We start from the raw sequence: 23170 nt of genomic DNA on the forward strand, positions 1-23170 counted from the left end.
AACTTTCCAACCCATGATCATAGACTAGTTTCCTTTAGTGCTGTGATGAACAACCACAACTAAGTAACTTAACAACACAGATTTAGGATCTTACAGTTCTGGGGGGTCAGAAATGTGAGCATGGATCTCACTGCGCTAAAATAAACAACTATAGGAAGGGATCCATTCCCTTGCCTGTTCAAATCTAGAGGCTACCTGAATTCTTTAACATGTGCCCCCTTCACTCCCTGAATCTAGAATCACTCTGATTTCTGCTTCCATTGCCACATCTTCTCGGAGCTCTGCCTGGTGGCATTGTGCATTAAGCATTGGGCTGATAACCACACGGTCAGCAATTTGAACCGCCAGCTGCCTCAGGGAGATGGAGGAAGCTTTCTGCTCCAATAAAGATCTACAGCCTCAGAAACCCTGTAAGTGTTGCTTTGAGTTGGAATTGACACCGTAGCCCTGGGTTCCACTTATAAAGATCTAGCTATTGGCATCGGTTCCTTGGATAATCCGCAAGAATCTTCCCATGAAGATGCTTAATTCAATGACATCTTCAAATGCCAGAAAAATCAATATATCCACAAACTCCAGGGATTAGGATACATGAACATCTCAGAGGGGTATTTTTTTTTCTAGTAGCCACACATGTTTTTCTACTTACATCGTCTTCTTCCAATTCTTTCAACAATGTTTGGCAACTTCCCATGTCCAAATCTTGCACTTATTTTGTTAAATTTATGTCTAAGTATATCATTCTTTTCAGTGCGTTTGTAAAATAAATTACTTTTTATCTCATACTTGAATTTTCTTGGTTGATATGGTGGATTTCTTTTGTATCAATCCTGTATTACAAACTTGCTGACTTCAATTATTAGCTTCATTTGTTCTCTGTGGGTTCCCTAGGGATTTTCTCCATTCCAGAAGAATAACATGACCCAGTACACAGAGTTTTCCTTCTTCATAAAGATGCATATTTTTCTTGCTTAATTGTGCTCTCTGGAACTATAGCATACAATCAAATGCAACTAGTGACAGCAGCTATAACTGTATTGTTCTTGATCTTCAGGGAAAAGCTTTCAGTCTTTCACATTGAAGTGTGATATTAACCAATGACTTGTAAAACAGATCTCTTTTATTTGAAGGCTGAAGAAGTTTCTTTCTCTGGTTATTTTGTTGAGAGTTGAGCATGACCCAATACAGAACATAACTAAACAAAACTCACAACGTAACTGTCAATTCCCACTCATCGCCGCCCTATGGGACATAGTAGAACTGCCCCTCTGAGCTTCCAGGGCTGTAAAATGTCACAGGGGCAGACAGTCTGATCTTTCTTCTGAAGAGCAGGTTGTGGTTGGTAGCTTGGGGTGAGCATAGCCAACTGTGCCTCAGGGGTGCTGAATTTTGTCAATTTTTTTATCGGAGTCTTTATGGAGCTGATCGTGTGTTTCTTGTGCGTTGCCATCTATTTTGACTGTGTTTTTATACCTGGCGTGTTGCAGGGATCCTACTTCATTCTTCCTCATGTATATATCCAGCTGTCGCCACCTTGCTTTTTTCTCATTTGTATGGTCTTGAAACCCTTGCTAAAAATCCATTGCTGATAAACTTAAAATTATTTGGGGAATAGGTTTACTTCCACTGATACATATTTCTAGCTATATGCTAGTAGTTTACTGTCTTAATTATCATAACTTTGTAGTAAAGGTGAGGAGCTTTGGTGTCATAGTGCTTAGGGATTGGGCTGCTAACTACGAGGTCAGCAGTTTGAAACCACCAGTTTTTCCATGGAAGAAAGATGAGGCTTTTCTACTCCCATAAAAATTTATAGTCTTGGACCAAAATGGTGGTTCTGACCTGTCCGATAGAATTGTCATGAGTAAAAATTGACTGGATGGCACTGAGTTTGGTTTTGGTTTATAGTTAAGTTTACAACTGGGAAACGTGAGTCTTTCAACTTTGCTTTGATTTTTTAAGATTCTTTAATTAGTCAAGTTCCCTTGAATTTCCATACATATATATTTTAGGGTCATCCACAACAAATAAAAATGCAGCTGGATTTTAAAAGAAATTTGTTGACTGTACATCAGTTTGAGCAATATTGCCATCTCAAAAATATTAAATTTTCTGATGAGGACATCAGATATGTCTACAAATCTTATGCTAGTTTGTAAAACATTTATTTCTAAGTATTTTAGTTTGGGGTGTTATTTTATAAGGAATTAGTTTCCTAACTTTAATTTCAGATTGTTCATTGCTAGGATATAGAAGTACACATTTTACAATATAGATTGATCATATAGTCCAAACACTTGTTGAACTTGTCTCTTAACTCTAATAGATTTTGAAAGATGTTTTAAGGATATTTTTTACCAGCCAGATATTAACTATGAGGAGAAATAAGTTTTCTTCTTCCTTTCCCATTTGGTGCCTCTTCTTTTGTATTTCTCTGTTAGTTCCCTAGGTATAACTTCCTGGAAAATGTGGACTATAAGGGATGGAAAGAGATGTTTTAATCCTGCCCATGATCCTACTGAGACAGTTTTCATTATAAGTAGTATTTATCAAGTTAGAGAAGTTTCTTTCATTTCTAGGTTTTTTTGTTCTTGCCTTTTTGTCATAAAATTACCAGATGTTTTTAAAATCTATTTCGATTGTGCCTATTGAGGTGATTATATGTGTTTGTCACTGTGATGGTCTTTGAGACTGTTCTATGTACGTGATGTGGCTCATAGTCAATAGGTAACTGTTAGTTCTGGTTGATTTAAAGCATTGCCTTCTATTTTCTGATGACATTAAGTCCGGTTATTCTATCTATGACTGAGAATGAAATATTGAAGTCTTGAACTATTATTGTTACATTATGTGACATTTCTTCAATTCTGTCCATTTTATTTCACGTCTTTTGTTAGGATTTGTTGTTAGGTACATAGGTGACTATAATTGTTATATCTTCTCGACAAGTTGACACATTCTGGCTTCTAAAAAATATTCTTATTTCTAGGCACCCAAGAGATGCAAATGAAACCAATGCTGAGCTGCTGCCTTACGTTGGGATTTATAGAAAAATTCGAAAAAGAGAGAATAACAAATGCTAGTGAGGATGTGGCGAGATTAGGGACCTCATGTACTGCTGGTGGGACTGTAAGATGGTACAACTGTGGAAAGTGGCATGTCATGTCCTCAAACAAATGGGTGTAGAAAAGTCCTATGGCCCTGAAATCTCCTTGCTGGGTATATCTCCTAAGGAAGGAAGAGCCACTTCATGAACTGATACATGAAAAGTCATGCTCATCACAACACTGTTCACAATAGCAAGAAGATGGAATAAATGTCCATCGGTGGAAGAAAGGATAGCCATGCTTTGATACAACACAGAATGGAACGTTATGCGTGACATAAAAATAAGGGTGAAACGATGGAGCATATCCAATGGCATGGATCGACTTAGAGACCGGTATGATGGACCTAAGTAGTCAATCACAAAAGGACAGACATTGTATGAGACCACTGTCACAAAGGAAAAATCAAGACAAAGATTTTCTTTAAAAAACAAAAAACAGACTTTGATACAACCAGGGGTGGAAGGAGGAAGAGGAAAGGCTGGCAGAGGTTAACTTGAATGAAGGGGGAGATTGCATTCTACAAGAGCAAAAAGGGTAGGGGTCATGTTTGATAAATAATTGCCATGTTCAATACAAAATTGATTATCTGAAATGTAAACATCCATCTAATTCATAATAAAAAGGTTTTTTGGTTGCTGGTTTTTAAAAATATTCTTCTTTGTCTCTAATACCACTTTTCTCTCACAGACTTTCTCTAATATTAGTGTAGTCATGACATTAGTAGAGCTGGTATATATTTTTCTGTCCACTCACTTGCGCCTATTTGCATTTTTTAAAATTCTGAAGTGTCTCTGTGGTGGACAACTTCTAGTTCAATCGCCATTTTGTTGTTTGTTTAAATCCATTTGTCAATCTCCCCCTTTTGTTTGGAGTTTGTAATGGTCTAAATGTTGACTTGAAAATATTTATGTATGAATTAGAAGTGACTTGATGGCAGTGGGCTTTCATTTCATATACCTTAACTAAATCCGATTATCCTCCATAATGTGCATGGGCTTTAGCCAATCAATTCGAGACCCTATGGAAAGAAGTTGAGGTTTCCTGAAGAAATTAAGTATTCTGCCACCACATTCCAACAAAATTCCCATCATGTTTCCAGTCTACCGCCTTGCCCTGTAATTGTGGACTCAATGGTGACATCAACCGTGAATTTCCTGACCAGCTACTCACTCGCATGTGGAATTTGGACTTTTCAGCTTCCACAATCATGTGAATCTAGTCCTTAAATCTATCATCTGTCTATCAATCTACTTCTCCCTCTCATTCTGTTTCTCTGAAAAGTTATGACGGATACTCACTGTGACCTCGTGGTTACCCCAGAGAACAGACTAGATCTGCCCTTTGGGTTTCCAAGGCTATAAATCTTGATGGGAAGAGAAAACCTCATCTTTCTTCTTCAGAGTGGCCAGTGGGTTTGACCCTGCGATTAGGACCCTAATGGATTACCCATTGCCCCACCCGGATTCCTGGATGACTGATCCGAAGTGATTAATTCATTTACATTTCATGTAGCTATTCATAAGGTAAAAATCACATCAGCTAATTTCTGCTATCGTTTCTGGCTATTTGTTTTTTATGTGTCTTATGACTGTTGTTCGTGTTTATTTCTCATATTCTTTATTCTATTTCCTGGGCACCCAAGTTAATAAGCATTGCTGCCGTTTTTATATATTTCATTTCATTTTTAATTTTTTATACATGTAGTCCTTCATTAAAGAAACTGCATGGTCCAGGGGATCAAGCATGGGGTTGCTAACCAAAAGTTTAGTGGTTAGAATGTACCAGCCACTCTGCCGGAGAAGGATGAGGTTGCTTGCTTCCATGATTCGCAGTTCTACATTCACCTACAGGGTCTCTACGAATCAGAATCAGCTCAATCGCAGTTTTTGTTTTATTCTTTGATTATTACCTTCTTCAGTGTTCAAAAGATATTTCCCAGTATACCGCATCCGTTCATCTTTTATGATTATTGCTTCTGTTGTTTTCTACTACCTTTAATTGGGTTCTGAGTGGTTGTCATAGAGATTAAAACTGACATCTTAATCCTGTGGCATGTTATCAGGAGAGTCTAGGAAGGACATTAGGCTTGTTAATGCAGAAGAGGACTGAAAATGGAGAAGACTCTCAACCACAAGGATTGTCACCGGGGCTAGAACAATGGACTCCAACTAAACAATTGTGAGATTGTGAGATTGACACCGGAGCAGCCGGTGCAGCCGTGTGTTGTGCATAGGTCACTGTGAGCAAGAACCAACTTGACAGCACCGGACAATATCTCTATTTATTACTAAGACAATCACAATAGTTATTTTTAAGAGAGAAAACAATTGACAACCATGCAGTCGTTGCTGATTCCTAGTGACTTGACAGGACAGAGTAGAACCCACTCCTGTGGGTTTCCAAAATTGTGCATCTTTACCGGAGTAGAACGCCGTGGTTTCAAACTTCTGACCTTGCAATTAGCAGCCCAGCTCATAAACCACTATGCCACGGGGTTTCTAAGTACAATAACATGCACAAAATATTGCGCCCTGCTTTTTCCTCTTTGCTTGTACTATTATTGTCGCACAAATTATCTCTTAGGTATTATAAAGTCATTGACACAGTTTTATACTTTTTAAAATATGATTCTTCATTTCCCCATTTGCCCATGCTTTTTATTTCTGCATGTGGATTCAAATATTGTCTCAAGTCCTTTCATTTCAAATTACCAAACTGCCTTTCATTTTTTCTAATAAAGCAGATCTGCTTGTGACAAATTCAGTTTATGTTTTTCTGGCAACAACTTAATGTCTCCTTTGTTGTGAAGGAAGGTTTCACAGGATAGAGAATTCTTGGCTGACAATTTTTTTTTTTTTAGTACTTTGAATGTTATCCCACTGTCTCTGGTCTCTGTGGTTTCGGATGAGAAACCAACTACTAATCTGTACCAAGCAACTACTTCGTTTACAAAATGAGTGGTTGTCTCCTTTTCTGCCTTCAGAAGTCGATTCAGTTTTGACTTGTGAACATCCAGCATCTAGATGTAGATTCATTTTACTTGATCCTACTTGGCATCTATTGACTTTCTCGGGGACTAAAGGGGGCTGCTGTGGTTGATTTGTTTTAATCGAATAAAGGGTGTGGTTTGGTCATTATTTTTTCAAATAGGATTTCTTCTCCTTTGGCTGAGATACCTGTTTTGGTGTCTTGGTCTGCTCACTGGGGTTCCCGGAGGTTTCTGAAGATCTGTTCATTTCCCTACATTCTTTTTCTTTCTACAGTTCAGACTAGATCATATCAATGGACTTCTCTTCAAGTGTAATCATTCTTTATCTTTCAGCCGAAGGCAGCTATAAAATAAAGTTTCTAAAAACCTGTGAATATTTTATATAAACTATTTTGCTTTCAAAATCCTTTGCTCCCATGTGCTTATTTTTTCCCATGTGCTTCCCTTTAGAGTACTTGTATCCCTTCATGGATAGTCTGTTCTTAGTGGGACATTGGCCTGATACCTTCCTTTAGCTCTCTAGAGCGGGGGTCCTTAACCCCTGTCCACTCACAACCCCTTTTCAGCCGAGAAACTTGAGACAAAACAAGTGCTGCCAGACACACCTTGGATTCATCCGACGCTGGATTTGGAATAAATTTCTGGTGGTTGTGTGTTCAGGAACCTTTTCCTTTTGCCAAGTTTTTCTCAACCCAATATTCAGTTGCGTGACCCCCATATGGTCACGTGGATTGGTTATACTTCTTTTGCATGTCTTGTACTTTTTGCCGCAATCTAGATATTTGAAATAGAATATTGATACACTTCTGGAAAGCAGATGTCATGGCTCCAGGGTTTGTTGTTGTTCATTGTTATTGATGCTGCTGGTGGTTTAGTACGTTCCTAACCTAATTCTATAAAGTCTGTCTTTCTTACCAATGTGTGTTCATGGGAGTGTCTGCTTGATTAAGTTAGGGATTGGCTAATTTTTGACAGATATTTTCTCCAATGTCTTGAAACACTAAGCCTTCAAGCCATTTACCAGGGGCTTTGTGAGCACGCTGGAGCATGTCTTCAGCATTCTGGATATTTAAAACTGTCTTAACTTTTCTATTTTGCCTTCCCAGGGGCTCAAGGTGAGCCAGAGGTGAGAGCATGGGGATTTTCCCAGGCTTTCCTGGGTGCGTGTGCATGGCCCTACTCATCCGCGTGGCCATCCAGATGCACGAACACAGTGCAGGTTTTCCACGTTCCCTGCGAGCTTCTCCTCTTCAGCTTCGTCTTGGGAGTTTTCTCATCAGCCTCTTATTGACTCCACCTGTGACCGCCGCTCCAGATCCTGGTAAAACAATTTCTATTGATAATGTTCAGCAAGTGTCCCAAGGCAACTGGTGGCCACCCTGAGCTAACGCAGAGTCACAGGTTCAAGAATAATGTTGCCTGGGAAAGGAGTCTGAATAGATTTAGTGGGGGTCACTTTTTCCCCTTATTTTACAAATTTGATATGCTACCCCTCTAAAATATAATTGTTGGGCTCTTTCTTGCCCTCCAGATATGTCTGAATTCATACCCTCATACAATCCCTTTTATTATTTCAGAATTAATTTTTTTTCACATTCAGAACACAAGAATCCTATCCATCGCTTTCTTTTTCTCCCCCCACCAAATTTTTTTGAGACTTTTACAATCCATAGTTTTATCCTTTTTTCCAGTTACATTTTGGAACTCTCTTTGTCAACTCTTGTCCCCAGAATAAAACGATAAGTATAATCGAACTCTTTAATTATATCTAATTTATTTGTTACTTTGAGGTCATTAAACTTTTATAGTTTGGAGTCAACGAATACGTGGATAGAGTCATACTAGAGGCTGCAGAGTGGATCACGATTCCTCGTGACAGAGAAGACCTCTTCCTAGTCTTTTCTCAGCTGTCGTCTTTATAAACGCAAACCCATGGCCGTCCCCTAGCAAGGATGTGGGTTGGCTTGATGCATGAACTTCCAGGTAGCAGCCAAGTGCTGGAGCATGGTGCCACCAAGAATGCCTGAGCTGGACAAGCTCAACGTCATTCACAATCCTTTTGGAAACTCAGTGAAATTCTATCCCTGCTCCTCCACCCCACCCCACCCCAAAGGATTTAAAACATTGTGTAAATTTCCTCCTGGCTGATTTCTAATTTTGATGTTGTAATTATAGCAAATATAATCTTTTGAGTGTATATAGTTTTAGTTCTTTTTACAAGACATGCTATTTTATTTTATATTTACTTTAGACCTACTTATTTGCTCTCGGTAGACATTTCTACAACCTAAAAATTATTATATCTTTTTGGCTCCTTTCCAGTAAGTACCGTCATTCTTTTTTATCACCAATTTTATTTGTAAGAACTTCCAGAACAATATTAAATATCAGTGTGGATAGTGAGCCTCCTTTCTTGTTTCTGGCTTTAATAAGAATGCCTGTCACATTTTACTCTTACATATGGTATTGTCTCTTGGTTTGAATTAGATTTTTCCATGGGAAAATAAGGTAGAACCCCCTCTATTCATAGATTTCTATGAATCATGACTCCTAATAATCATTATTGAATATTCAATTTAGAAAGTGCTTTTCAGAATCTGTACAGATTGTCATATCCTATTTTTTCTTCTTTAACCTATTGTATTAGTAGATTTGCTAATAGTAAAATATTTTAAGTTTATTTCATAAACTCCATTTCGGCTATTTGTGAACCAGTCTTTACTATGCTAATACATTCAATTTCGTTTTATTTTGTATAATATTTAGAGTTATTGCTTCTTACGATTCATGAATGGCATTGGCTTGTTGCTCTTTGTCTTATTTATGTCAGGTTTGGGTATCGAGAAGATGTGAGCCTTGAAAAATCAATTGCAATGGGCTTCTTCCTTTGAGTTAGAAGAATTTATAGGTAATGGGAATTGTCATGAAAACTGAAAAAAAATCACTTAAAATACTCATCTAGGCTGAACTCTTCTCGACAGCATTTTGAATTCATTCCTTATTTATTGCTGCACTTTTGGTTTACTGCTATCCGAGAGTCAATTTTGGTTATTTGTATTTTCAAATCAAGAATTAGAGGATCCAGGGTAATCTCACTCCAGGAAGAATAGCAATGAACCACGATAAAATTCCTCTCTCTGAGAGACTGTGCCATGTGAATCAAAGGGACTTCTTATTTAATATAGAGTTAATCAGCTTGAATTTTATGTTGATTCGGATGGCAAGTAGCTACGTGTCTGTGCAATTTCTACTGGCTCTGGGTCTAAGTTTCGGAAGTCCCCATGGAAGCTTAGTAAAGCATATCTCTCTCTAGGAAAAATGATCCCAGAGCATTTCATAAACACACAGCCACCTCCGTCAATAATGCATGAGTCAGAAAAGAGTGCGGTACATTCTCTTAGTAGAAATTACCAACCTGTCAAACAAGCTGGCACAGAGGCGAAGTGTGAGGTCAAGGAAAGAAAGCAGACAGTTGAACATTGACATGGTTTCATTCACATTGCTTTGCCGCCCGCCCTTCAACAGATTCACCCCAATAAAATATTAAAGGTTCTATTGAATTTCCCAACAAGGACACATTCTCCATACTCAAAGACGGCTTGAGGCAGCAAGAAAGCACCAGAACAATAACCTCTGCTTTCTCACACAGCCTAGAAGATTTGTCAGAGAGGCCAAGTTCCCTCCAATGGAACGATCTTTCCCAACATTCCCCTTGAGGTCCGGACTCCTCTCTCGTCGAAGCGGTTCACTCTGCTCGTGATTTTTTTTTTCCCTCCATATGTTTCAACTCCTGCTTTTAGCAGATAAAAGCCATTTACTGACTCTTTCGATCCAGATAGCTTTTTCTATCGTCTGTCAAAGCAGTTTCCATAGGAAATCTCTCAGGGAAGAGAATATTGGGGTGTAGGCATTTTGCGTGAGCCAGATGTCAATTCACTGAGGCTCTGGGGTTGTGGCCACAGCAGCTAGCCAGCTAGGTTCGTTTGCACAAGACAAGAGGCTTCAGGTGTATGAGCCTCGTTTTCGACATTTGTAAAATTAATGGAGTGGTACTTCACAAGGTGAGTTTTGAATTCTCTGTCATGTTGAGGCGTTTTGGAATCAAGACACAAAGAGCTATTTGGGAGTCTCAGTCACAGCCAAGCACAAGGTCAACCATCTGGGTTTCTAGTTGAAGCTCCTGAAAGAGCTTCCAAAGTTGGCAGCCAGCTTTAAAGTGTGATTATTTAACCGTCTTGATCACCTCTGACCCGTCTCTTTAGGTTAAATCAACGATAAAAGAGACACTGCCTGCGTTCACCAACGAGCACAAACTTGTACGTTTTGCAGGGAGGTATTCAAGCAAACCGCCTCGGAGCCGGTCTTCTTCCTTCAGAGGCTTGTTTGCTGTGAAGAACTCAAGGGTTAACAAAAGGTGAGTAAATGTTTGATAGCAGCAGCCTCCTGAGGGGACAGGTGGAGGATACAGAGGGTGGGAGCGAAAACATTGCCTGCTTCTCACCCCCTACCCCACCCCACATTGACCTGGGATGGAGTTCATGTTGGAGAGGAGATGAGCCTTTTCCAAATCTCTCTGTCCGCTGTCAATCAAGAAGAAACAAGAGAGCAGGTGTGCGCTCCCCCTCCCCACCCCCGCCTTGAGGGCAGCAGGAAGAGAAGACTTTCAGATGCAGCCTGTCTCGCCGGACTCCCTCCAGAAGCCCCGGTTTGCCAATAACTGTGGCTTCTTAAAAATTAAAGGACAAATACTGAAGTTGGAATCAATCATCGCTTCTAAAGGAAACCCAACCGTCTAAAAGCTGCCAACCAGACGGGCAGGAAGAGGATCTGGGGCCGACTTTCCAAAGGTGGGGAACTTTCCTGCAGCTTCTTATTCACTCAAGGGCTTATAGAGGGCCTACTGTGTGCCATGGCCTCTGCGAAGTGTTTCCTAATGCAGAGGAAAACGAGCGTGATGGTGTTCCTGCCATGGTGGTGCCTATTTTCCCAAGTGTAAGAGCATCACGTTATTGCAGTTCCTCCTACGTGCTGCGTAGGAAAGAAGCCCAAACGATACAATAGAGAGTAGAGTAGGGGTGGGGGGGGGATCAAATTTAATACAGGGATCACTCAGAGAAGGCTGCTTCTTGTTCTGCTTCTGCTTCTGCTGCTTCTTCTGTTTTAAATCATTTTCTTGGGGACCCTTACAGCTCTTCTAATTTCCCATACACCAATTGTTTTGAGAATATTTGTATGTATGTTGCCTTCATTCTTTTCTAAACATTTACGTTCTATTTGAGCCCTTGGTGTCAGCTCCTCTTATTTGTCTCCCTCCCCCACCGCCACCCTCATGTGCCCTTGATAACTTATACATTATTATTGTTTTCATGAGTTACGCTAACCACTGTGGCCCTCTCCCACTTTTCTATTGCTTGTCCCCCTGGGGGGTGGGAGAATTATATGTCAATCATTGTGATCGGATCTCCCTTCCTCCCCTCCTCCCCCCACCTTCTCCCTGGCCTCTTGGTAGTGCTACCCCTAATCTGTTACTGAGGGGTTTAGCTGACCTGAATTCTGTGTCAGTACCAGTGTACAGTTTTTTGAGGACAGACACATATCACATAACATTTTCTATTTTAATCATTTTCAAGTATAATCCAGTGTCATTAAATGCACTTGTAATACTGTGCAACCATCACCACTATTTCCATTTTTTTTATGTTGCCATCGTTATTTTCTTTTTTTATTATTAAGAAATCTTTTTTATTGGGGCACATACAACTCTTATCACAATCCATACATACATCAATTGAGCAAAGCACCCTTATATATTCGTTGCACTCGTCATTCTCAAAATTCGCCTTCCACTTGGGTTCCTGGAATCAGCTCGGTTTCCTTTTTTTCCCCTCCCCCTCCCTCCCCGCTCCCCCCTTCCCCTTGGTCCCTTAATAGTTTATAAATAATTATTTTATCTTATCTTACACTGCCCGGTGTCTCCCCTCACCCACCTTTCCATTGCCCATCTCCCAGAGAGGAGGTTACACATAGATCTCCAAGATCGGTTCTCCCTTTCTACACCCCCTTCCCTTCCGGTGTTGCCACTCCCACGGCTGGTGTTGAGGGGTTCGTCCGTCCTAGATTCCCATGCTTCCAGATCCCTACTGCACCTCTGTACATCCTCTGGTATAACCAGGTCCGCAAGGTAGAATTGGGATTATGATAACTGGGAGGGGAGGAAGCGTTCAAGAACTAGAGGAAGGTTTTGAGTTTCATTGTTGCTACACTGAACACTGAGTGACTCATCTCCTCCCCACCACCCCTCTGCAAGGGATGTCCAGCTGTCTACAGATGGGCATTGGGTCCCCATCACGCACTTCCCCTCATTTACAATGATGTGATTCCCACCACCCCCACCCCCGCCTTTGGTGTTTGAGACCTGGTCTCCTCTGCCCTTCACGATCACCCGTGTTGGTGTGCTGCTCCCGTGTGGGCTTTGTTGCTTCTGGGCTAGATGGCCGCTTGTTTGCTTTCAAGCCTTTAAGTCCCCAGATGCTATATCTCTCAGTAGCTGGGCACCATCAGCCTTCTTCACCACACTTGCTTATGCACACCTTCGTCTTCAGCATTTATGTGAGGAAGGTGATTACACAATGATTGTTTTTGTTCCATGGTGTCTGCTACCTGGTCCATTCAACACCTGTATTCACTTAGGCTGTGTGCTTCTTCTCTGTGGGCTTTGTTGCTTCTGAGCTAGATGGCCGCTTGTTTGCCTTCAAGCCTTTAAGACCCCAGATGCTATATCTTTTTGATAGCCGGGCACCATCAGCTTTCTTCACCACGTTTGCTTACACACACGTCTGTCTTCAGTGATCATGTCGGGAAGGTGGGTATCATGCAATGACCGTTTAGCAGGGGGAGGTGCATGAGGGGGAGTATGTATTGGGGGAGTATGCATGAGGAGGCGCAATGTCCATCTGCTACCCTACTACTGAACCTATAAATATATGCACATAAGTCTATTTCCCTCATTAAAAAGATCCTAAACAAGAAAAAACTGCCCATTCAGTCATAACTCCCCATTCCTTCCGGCTCTTGGCGCCTTTCATGGACTGAGTCTGGCTCATCCAACATGTATCAGAATCCTAATGTCTATACCTGTGGCGATCACCCTGTTTGGAATGGAGTTGATTTGCTATGGTAATTATTTTATCATGGAAATGGTGGGTTCTCCATGGGATCTCTTCTAAATTATAGAAAAAGCACAGATGAGACAGAGAGATTCCCACTGAGATGAAGCCAGGGGCCATGTGAGGATCGACAGGGAACCAAGGAGCCCCGAGGCTGCTGATGAGGCAGGAGCAGACAGTGGGTGAGAGCCGGACTAGGCATTTCACCTGCAGAAGGCTGAGGAAATAAAAGTCTGTTCTGAAGACTCCTGGTATTTCTGTTACTGTGTCTCTTGCCCTAACAAAATAAATATCCCAGAAACTAAGACTCACTCATTGCCATCAATCAATTTCGACTCCCAGCAACCCTATAAGAGAGAATAGAACTGATTCTTTGGGTCTCTGAGACTGTAAATATTTATGGAAACAGACAGGCTCATCTTTCTCCAGCGGAGCTGCTGCTGGATTTGAACTGTTGATCTCACGGTTTGCAGCCCACTACTTAAAATCCCCTGTGTCACGAGGGTCCCTTCAGAGACTAAGACAGCAACCTCTACTCTATTTGTCTTGTGCTGATCTCCATAGGCAGAAGCATGCAGAAAGGAGAACAGTCGGAGACACAGGATGCTTGGCAGCCTCAAGTTGGAATTATCCAAGACGAAAAGTGACCCAATACTACCCTGAGGATCTGCCCCTCCCGCGTCCCTAATTGCTGAAGAGAGACAGAATGCCAGCTTCTGTTCTGAAAGCCAAAGGCGATGGCTTGAGTGAGGAGGTGCACACTCTATACAAAAAGAAAACAAAAAAGAAAGAAAAGGGAGGGGGGAGGCAATTTAAAGTGAGTTGGATTATTAAATAAATTATTTAGGTATCATTATATTAAATCCTATAATTAATTGCATTGAATTGCATAGCATTTTGAAAGCCTACCAAAAGGAGAGAGACAGTTAAGTGACGCTTCAGTCTGATGGTGCAATGGAAACTCTAATGCGTTTGGAGCCCATCGGAACAGAAGCGTCAGTGAGAGGGGAGTGGCTTGTCTTTCCTTGGTTCTGCTCATAAACGTTGACACCCCCGCCAGGGCTTTACATCATACCTGTTTCATAGCTACTGTGTCCTAAAGCCCTTCTGTGTCAGATACTGAACTAAGTGCTCTTTATTAAGTCCCCACAACATGCCTATAAGATAGCTACTATCCTTATTTACAGTATTGCCCTTCATGGTATTCTTACTCTACAGAAGAGAACACTGGAGTCTACAGAAGTAATTTCTCTGTTGTTGTTGTTGTTGTTGTTGTTGTTGTTGTTAGGGGCCATCAAGTTAGCTCCAAGTGATAGCGACCCTGGGTATAAGAGAAGGAGATGCTACGGCAGCTTCACGATGGTTATGCTTGAGTCCGTTGTTACAGCCACTATGTTCTCCCATCATTCCACGGGTCACATAAACTCTAAAGACGCCTGACTCTACATTGTACCATCCATTTATGGTTGACCACCACAGGCAGACCCTCTACAGGCAGGAGACAGAGATGGGTACAATAGTGAGTCACTGAACACTGTCAAGGGGACACACACAGAGCCTCTCGGGAGCTGAGAACTGTCTTTCGTCTTCTGTTGTGCTGAGTTGTAAAATGCACGTGGCTTCCCAGAGAGGAAAGCAAAAGACATCAGTTAGGTGCCCTCTAGGTTCCAAGTACTTTCTTACCAGTTATTGCATTTCATTCATACTCCAAACCTGTGAAGTAAGTACAATCATCCTGATTTGACGGATGAAGACACTAAGGCAGGAAGAAGGGCAATGCTTGGTGCAGTGTCACATAGCACGAAAGAACAGACAGACTCCTCTTCTCTTGGAACCGTTGATGCTTCCTCGACTCCAGTGTAGAAAAACAGCGTGGTCACATCGTAAGACGCAGCACGGACACCAACAGTCAGTGTATATCGAGGATCATATTAGGAGCCCTGGTTGCGCAGTGGTTGAAATATTCTACTGCTAACCCAAAGGTCCAAAGTTCTAACCCACCATCTGCTCCATAGATGGAAGATGTAGCTGTCTGCTTCCATAAAGGTTACAGTCTTAGAAACTCGAAGGCGGTTCTACTCTGTCTTAAAGGATCATCTGCAGCAGGATCAACTTGGCACCTAACGAGAACAAAGAGGACTTCTAGGTTCTAAGAGAGAGAGAGAAATGGTCATTACTTCTGTTAAAATGTTTGTATTTGGAGCTCAGGTTCCCGGCTTGCAGAAGCCGCGCGTGGCTGTCTCAGAGTCCGCCCGTCTGGCCCGCCGCGCCGTCTGTCCGCCATCATGCCCATGTTCGTGGTGAACATCAACGTGCCCCGCGCCTCCGTGCCCTACGGGCTGCCCTCCAAGCTCACCCAGCAACTGGCGCAGGCCACCGGCAAGCGGGCCCAGTACATCGCCTTGCACGCGGTCCCCGACCAGCTCCTGGTGTTCGGCGGCTCCGGCGAGCCGTGTGCCCTCTGCAGCCTGCACAGCACGGGCAAGATCGGCGGGGCCCAGAACCGCACCTACAGCAAGCTGCGGTGCGGCCTGCTGCCGAGCGCCTGCGCATCAGCCCGGACAGGATCTACATCAACTACTATGATATGAACGCCGCCAACGTGGGCTGGAACCGCTCCACCTTCACCTGAGCCCCACCCTCCCTGCCCCAGCCCGCCCGCCCGCCAGCCCGAGAAATAAACGGTTCAGAGACCCAAAAAAAATTTGTATTTGAAATTCTACCCTACCTCTTGCCTTGAAATAGCACTATCAGTCTCTGAGAAAACAGATGTCCATTTGTCTGCACATGCACCTTCTAAGAGCCAAGCCCTGTGCTGGCCACGGAACGGACACAGACACGAAGGGACTACTGGGTTGTAGGGAGTCAGAGGAGAGGGTGTCTCTGGTCCATGTGGGCTTCCCTTGGTGGGTGACAGCTGGCTTTTGCTCTGGACTTGAAAAATAGCAACCCCAGCTGTAATATAGGAGCTGTAAGAGAGGTCAGCCAGGCACAGAGAGGGGTGGAGGGCCTTCCTGGCATGGGGACAAATCATGACAAATCATGGTAGGGGTGTGGACTTGAACCTCTCAGCTGAGAAAAGCCACAAGCACAGTTAAGCATGGCAACGTCATGATTGACTACCTTTAGAGAGCCCCTCTGCCAACAGAGGAAGCGGAAGGTCAGATTGTTAGAGGGCAGATAAGACAGCAGGAACAAGTGGAGGAATGGAGGGTGGGGGTGCTGACAGGCCCACCTGTGTCAGGTAGTGTGGGAATGGAGAAGAGGAGCCGGGCTGGAGCTTGGATCTCACCTGCCTGAATGCCTAAATCTCCTTAGAGCCCCACCCAGGTATACTGAATCACAGTCTCCAGGGGTGGGGCCCAGCAAGTTTATGTTTTAGAAGTGCCAAGGTTATCCTGACTTTCCTAGTAACAATCAAGGAGTACAACTAACAAGGGGCAGTGAAGGAAGGGACCTGTATGCGAGGAAGGCTGGAGAGGAGGAGGAGGCATTAACATCATGAGACTGTGATGTACAATGGGGCCTCCTGGTTGTTAGGTGAACTAGAACCTGTAGTCACGGGAGGAGAAAGGACAAGCCCGACCCTGGGCATGACGTTCCCTTTTCCCCACACCCAGATGTGAACATTCTGGAGTTAGAAAGAAGGGGCTGTCAATTCAAAGGCGAAACCACCACGGAGCACAACGAGACAGGAAGTGTTAGAAAAGGAGAGGGTGGCAGCATCAGAAGATGGAACGCAACTCAAAATTCAAACCTTCACGAAGCAGGGGAGAGGCTGGTCAGAGAAGTCAAAGGAGAGCCAGGGTGGGGAGGGTGGGAAGCTCAAGGAGGGAAAAGTCTATTGAATCAGGAATTTCACAGGGGTTGAGAGGGTGAGGACCCAGTCCTGGCTCTGGGATTGTGTGTTATGGAGCCTTTGATGCCCTTAAGAAACCCCCTGGATGGAGTACTTGTGTGTGCACTGGGGTAGAGAAAGCAGGAGAGCTGAGAGACAGAAAGAGGGCTTTTACCCTCCTATCTTAATTCCCAGGGTTGCCAGATTCTGACGGAAGAGCTAGTGGAAAATAGGGGAGGTTGTGTGTGAACTTTAGAAATACTATTAATTCTCGCCAGGTAAGGTGGAGGCTGGTGAGCCCAGGGAATGCCTTTACCCCAGGTAATCCCTCGGAGAAGGGGCTCACATGGTTGGTGAAAAGCCCACATAAATGCATCTGGAGGGAAGGAGCGCAAAGGGAGAAGGCGACAACATGAGGTTGTCAGAAAAATGTTGCAGCCGCTTTCAGTTTCCTTAGCACCTGGAACAGGTCTGTGGACTCAGTGAGGGATCTTACCTTGAACCTACAACGAATAGGGCTAGGAAGATTTCTGGAACGAAGTTAACAAGTCTACACAGGAATCATGCTCCATGCCAGGCCAGTACCCACAGTGCCAGGCTTCTCCACAGATACCCAACACATGGTAAACGCACGGTATGCCTCTTGGGAAGACCAGCTCCTCCTTTTGGGACTGATTAAATAGTCCTTGTGTGGGATCCAAAGGGTGCTACTAGGAAATAGACAGAGCTTAATGAATCACAAAGGCAAAAATTTTTTTTGAATTAAAAAAATATGACATTCCTGACAAAATTCCAGAGAAAATGGGATGCATGATGTTTCAATGATTCAGGCACTGACTATTTCCACAGAAACCAAGTCCACATTTCTTTTTAAAAGGAGAAAGAGGGCTAGAGAGAACACGTTAGAGAGGGTGAGAGAGAGAGAGGGAGGGAGAGAGAGAGAGAGAGAGAGAGAGAGAGAGAGAGAGAGAGAGAGAGAGAGAGAGAGAGAGAGAGAGAGAGAGAAAGGCAGAGACTATGATATTCCAGGGCACCGGTAAATTCGCATGCTGTGGTGAAAACGGTGCCTAAGACATTAAAATGATATTTGAAACATAAATCCCGCGTGCTAACAACTCCCGTTATAAGTGCCCGCCAGAGTCAACAGACAGACAGAGTTTGTTTGCTGGGAGGTTGTTTCTGGAAGCCAGTTCTGGAGTTCTCAAAAAGAGACTGTCGAAAGGCAGGGTCAAAGCCACGGCGATGGAGGGCCTCGCGGTTAGGTGTGTTGTAAATGCACGATTACTTCATGGTAATGGCACATGGCCTTGGCTAGACTGCCCAATGACGTCACCAGCTCTCAGTCCTGGAACGCCTCTCCGTAACGGAGCCTGCAAGATCCAGCGGTGACTCTGCGGCGCACAGTCGGCGCAGAGGGACTCAGCAGAGAGGCCCAGGCCCAGAGGGATCATCGTGTCCCACCTCTCCCGGCCACCCAGGGGCCCGCTTTCTCAGGAAACCGTCATGCCAGCTGCCCTCTGCGCTTTCTCAGTCTGTCCGTCCTCTCAGAAAGAAGGCTCTCCACCCAAAAGAAGCAAATCTGCTTCCAAGGGATCCTTTCCCATCGTGGAAACGGGGAAACGCGGGCCTGGCTGGTGGCCGCGGTCCGAAAGCAGCTGGGCTCCTGGCAGAGGTGGAGGGCTCACAGAGAAAACCAGGAACGGTCGCCAGGGCTGGGTTTGCCCCCGGCACGGCAAAGGAAAACACTTTGAAGATAAGAAGACTGCCCGCCACTAAATGGAAAATGATGGGTGGCCAAGACGTGTCAAGAGCCCTGGGAAAAAAAAAACACGACTGGGGACAGCAGAGAAGGAACACTTGGCGACAGGCTGTCGGCACTTAGCTCCAGTTTCCCACTGCGTTCCACGCAGGCCTGCGAAGTGGCTGGAGCGGGCGCGCTGGTGGCCAGAGGCGGCCCACGGCGTGGGCCCAGGCAAGGAGGCAGGACGTCTGATGTGGGTTTGGGGTCCTTCCACGCATTTTGGGTGTGGGCCTCCCCCTCCGTGCTTCCTGGAGAGCGGTGTGAGGATTTCTTTTCTAATGAACTAGGAGCTTCATCGAGAGTGGACATTAGAGACAGGCCATGGAGGAGCGCTTTTGCGCAAAGCATCCAGGCAGAGATCGTAGAGGTAGGGACGCAGGGGTCCTCACGTTTTTTAAACAGGAGGCCAGTTCCCCGTCCCTCAGACCCGTTGGAGAGCTGGACTATATTTTTTTAAAAAGAAAAACTATGAACAAATTCCTATGCACACTGCACCTATCTTATTTTGAAGTAAAAATACAAACGGCGCAAAAACAACCGGCGGGTCAGATACATGTCCTCAGCAGGCTGCATGAGGACCCCTGGTTGAAACTATAGTTTCATGTTCTTTCAAGGAAAAACGGAAGCTTTGCTTCCATCTCTTGACCTGCCACACGTGCATGGCTCTGGATAGGGAAGCCCAGAAATCTCATCACATTTTGTACCAAAAGATTGAAGGAAGAATTGGACTGACTGTAAGTGCCTTGGGGTCCGAGAGCCTGCTGGGGTTATGGCCAGTGACCTCGGGTGGAATTTGCTGAATGAATGAATGATGCCAAGAGTCGTGTGCATCACCATGTTTCCAGTCAGGTGCCACACGGAGCTTCAGGTCTGGTTTGACCCCCGAAGAGCCACAGTGGGCGGCCCACTCCGGTTGATCAGCAAGGAAATGTCAAAGGTGAGTGTCTTCGCAAGGTAATTAGAGGAGAAAAATAAAATGGCGACACCAGCGAGCCAACAAGCAGGCATCCCATCCGTTAAAACTTTGCGCTAATCATTTAGGAAATATACGATATGAATTTTTAGTTCAAATGGGTGTCATCTGGCCACCCACCCGTTTAGCCATTCGAGAAACATCAGTTTACATGTAAGTTACATATAAGTTTCAAAGAGAAACAACAACGGTGTGTGTGTGTGTGTGTGTGTGTGTGTGTGTGTGTGTGTGTGTGTGTGCATTCTGACTGAGCAAGAATAGGTTCTATCGAGGAAGATTAAGCAGTGAAAAGGGCAGACGGTGGCAGAGGGTGCTATTTCGCAGAGGATCATGGGGGAAGTGCTCTCTAAGGAGGTGACATTTGACTTAGGGCTGGAAAGAAATGAGAGGTTCTTTTGAAGATATTCTGGGGGTGACATGCCAGAAGGGCGGAGCAGAGGGGCTCCACACTAGACCATCAGATCGGTGGACAGTCCAAAATATGAAAATAAGAATACTGTATACACGATCGTGGGTTCACGAGGATGGGAGAGCAAGGAGGGAGGTGGGGGACAGAAGAGCTGAAACCAAGGGCTCAAGTAGAAAGAAACTGTTTTGGAAATGTTGATGGCATCATATGTATACATGTGCTTGATAGAATTGATGTATGGATTGTTATAAGAGCTGTAAGCGCCCCCAATAAAATGATTTATTAAAATTTTAAAATAAATGAACTAGATCATCAGCACCAGAAAGACTGACTGTATGTCACTCACCCTTTCTCCCTAAGACCCACCATCTAGTCCAGGTTCTCAGGCAGTGGGTCAAAAGCTCGCTCCCCTCCATTTACTTCATTTCTTTCTCCCACACCCATCCCCAACACACACACACACACAACCCCTCCCCTTCTCCCTCCCATCAAGAAGTGCTGGGGTATCTTGGGACAAGGGAAGACACAGAATGTCCCCTCTACCCAAGAAAGTCCCTCATTCCCATGGATAAAAAGCACTTGGTCTGAAGAGTCCATAATGATGGTATATCTCCTCCATGCCCTTCTCCCTTTTTGTAGAACCCCAGAGAGCTATGAATAAGTCTAATCCCTTACATCTGTGACAACCCTTTGTCCTTTCCACATGCCCCCATGCCATACTCTCATCCCCTTCGACAATCGCCCTCTAAGGGGCATAGGGCATTTGCTTTGAATCCATTAACTGAAAGTAAAACCAAAATAGGGAGAGGTCAAGTAGTGGTCATGTCCAGCCTGGAAGGCAGATCCAGGGATGCTGACCTTGGGCCCCATTCCCATACAGATTGGAGACCAAGTTGCTCTCCAGTACCTCTCTAGGTGATGCCTGAAGAAGGCCATGGTGATAAATAACAACGCTCCAGAAAAACCTCTTAAAATTCAAGACACTGCATGGAAGCATTTCCACTGTGATTATGATTTTTGAATATAAATGAGAAATTAATTCCTATACAGACAAAGATATTTGTCATTGTTACCAACAGCCTTAGTCTTTGCGTACATTTCAAGCCCAGAAGTGTAACTATGGTTGGTCTGGTTGGGTGGACTTTTATGTGACTCTGTATGGTCAAGACATTTCAAACCCAAACGCCAAATGCCAACAGGTCTTGTCCTCTCAGAACCTGACACGGCCGAGGAAGTGTAAAGAGCAGTCAACTCCAAGACAGGAGCACAGGTGATGCAATTGTTAGCAGGTCTCTTGCACTGCCAGATGCTTACTGCCACCTGAATGAAGTTCACGGTTCAGCTGCGCTGCCCTGTGCTAGCATCTCACTCGCCCTCTGCTGCCAGGGTCGCTTGTCCTGTTTTTCAAGTCCATACCTATATGACTTCACCAGTGAAAAAACGCCCCTTACCAAAAGAAGGTGGTACTTAACTTGGGGGCTGATGATATTTTTTAAAATTTCCCACACCTTTGTAAGTATTGAGGGAGGCTATTATCAATTGAATTTTGTTATCTTTCCTAAAAGATACGTGATAACCTAAAGGTGGGTGTGAATATGACCTTGTTTGGAAGTAGCATCTTTGAAAATGGTAACAGTTAGGTTAACTAACAAGGAATCATGGGGGAGGAGCATGGGACCCAATTCTATAGGACTAGTGAGGATACAGACGGGTGCCATCTGAGAATGTCCGGAGCTGCCACACACTGGGAGAGAGACCTGGAACAAGTTCCCTCTCTGGTTTCTCAGAGGGAATCAACAGATCTCGTACCTTGATTGGACTTCTGGCCTCCAAACCATGAAACAATACATTTCTATTCTTATAAACCACCCAGCGTGTGATCCTTGGTGACTGCAGCCTACAAAACGAGTCAGAACTTCTTGCCTTTAAAACGTGTCCTGCTACAAGGATAACAAGGCAAGAGAATCAAGGGGGTAGGTGGGTTTTCCTCGCTTCTAACTATCAATTACTATCAACAAGCTTTCCATTCATTTCTTAATCTCATGTTTATAGACCACTGTCTAGTTCTTAAAATGGATGCATAGCTAGAAAACTGCTATTGAGTCATTTCTGACTCATGGTAACCCTTTGGACAAATAATGAAATATTGCCCAATCTTGTACCATCTCCGTGGTCACTGCGATGTCCTGAGCCCACGGGTGTAACTATTGAGCTAACCTATCTTACCGACAATCTCCCTGAATGTCACCAATCGCGGTATCCACCCCTCCAGCAATGGGTCTCTCCTAAGGGTACATCCAAAGCGAACAAATCAGAAAATTCTTTGTTCTGACCCATAGGGTTTCATTGGCTCCATTTTGAAAACAGACTACCAGGCCTTTCTTCCTGGTCTTGCCTTAGTCTGAAAATTCCCTGAAATCTGTCTACCATGAGTAATCCAACTGGCATTTGAAATATGTTCGAATGGCATTGCTTCTAGCATCACAACAACACACAAGCCATCATGTGTAACGAACTGACAAATGGTCCCCTAAGACCATCAGAAAGCACATATTGCTGATGGTCTTAGGAACCAAGAGACACAGTTCCTCTATCCGTCTCCAGGCCGGTCCACCCACATGCAGATATGCTGATCTGTTGAGGAAGAAGCTCTCTCAACCTTCGCAATGACGTTGTCTTTGTACACATACTGTCCCAAAATGTAGCAACGTATCTTGCTGTTTTTATATTAAGACTGTTATCCATGCTACACCATGCTTCAAGACAAAAAATCATTTATTTGTAATTAGAAATACATAGTTCACAATATATAATTACATATTGTTTTGTGATGAATCACTATGCTTTAATTATGTTCAATTTGTAACAATGAAAATACAGCCTG

General features: G+C 43.8%; 1 pseudogene; it reads left to right on the forward strand.

The window, feature by feature from the left end:
• Positions 1-15550: 15550 nt before the first annotated feature.
• On the forward strand, positions 15551-15897 carry LOC142431007 (macrophage migration inhibitory factor pseudogene; annotated as a pseudogene).
• The last annotated feature ends 7273 nt before the right edge of the window (positions 15898-23170 follow it).

This window comes from Tenrec ecaudatus, chromosome 17 (genome assembly GCF_050624435.1).
Source record: "Tenrec ecaudatus isolate mTenEca1 chromosome 17, mTenEca1.hap1, whole genome shotgun sequence".
NCBI lineage: Eukaryota > Metazoa > Chordata > Mammalia > Afrosoricida > Tenrecidae > Tenrec > Tenrec ecaudatus.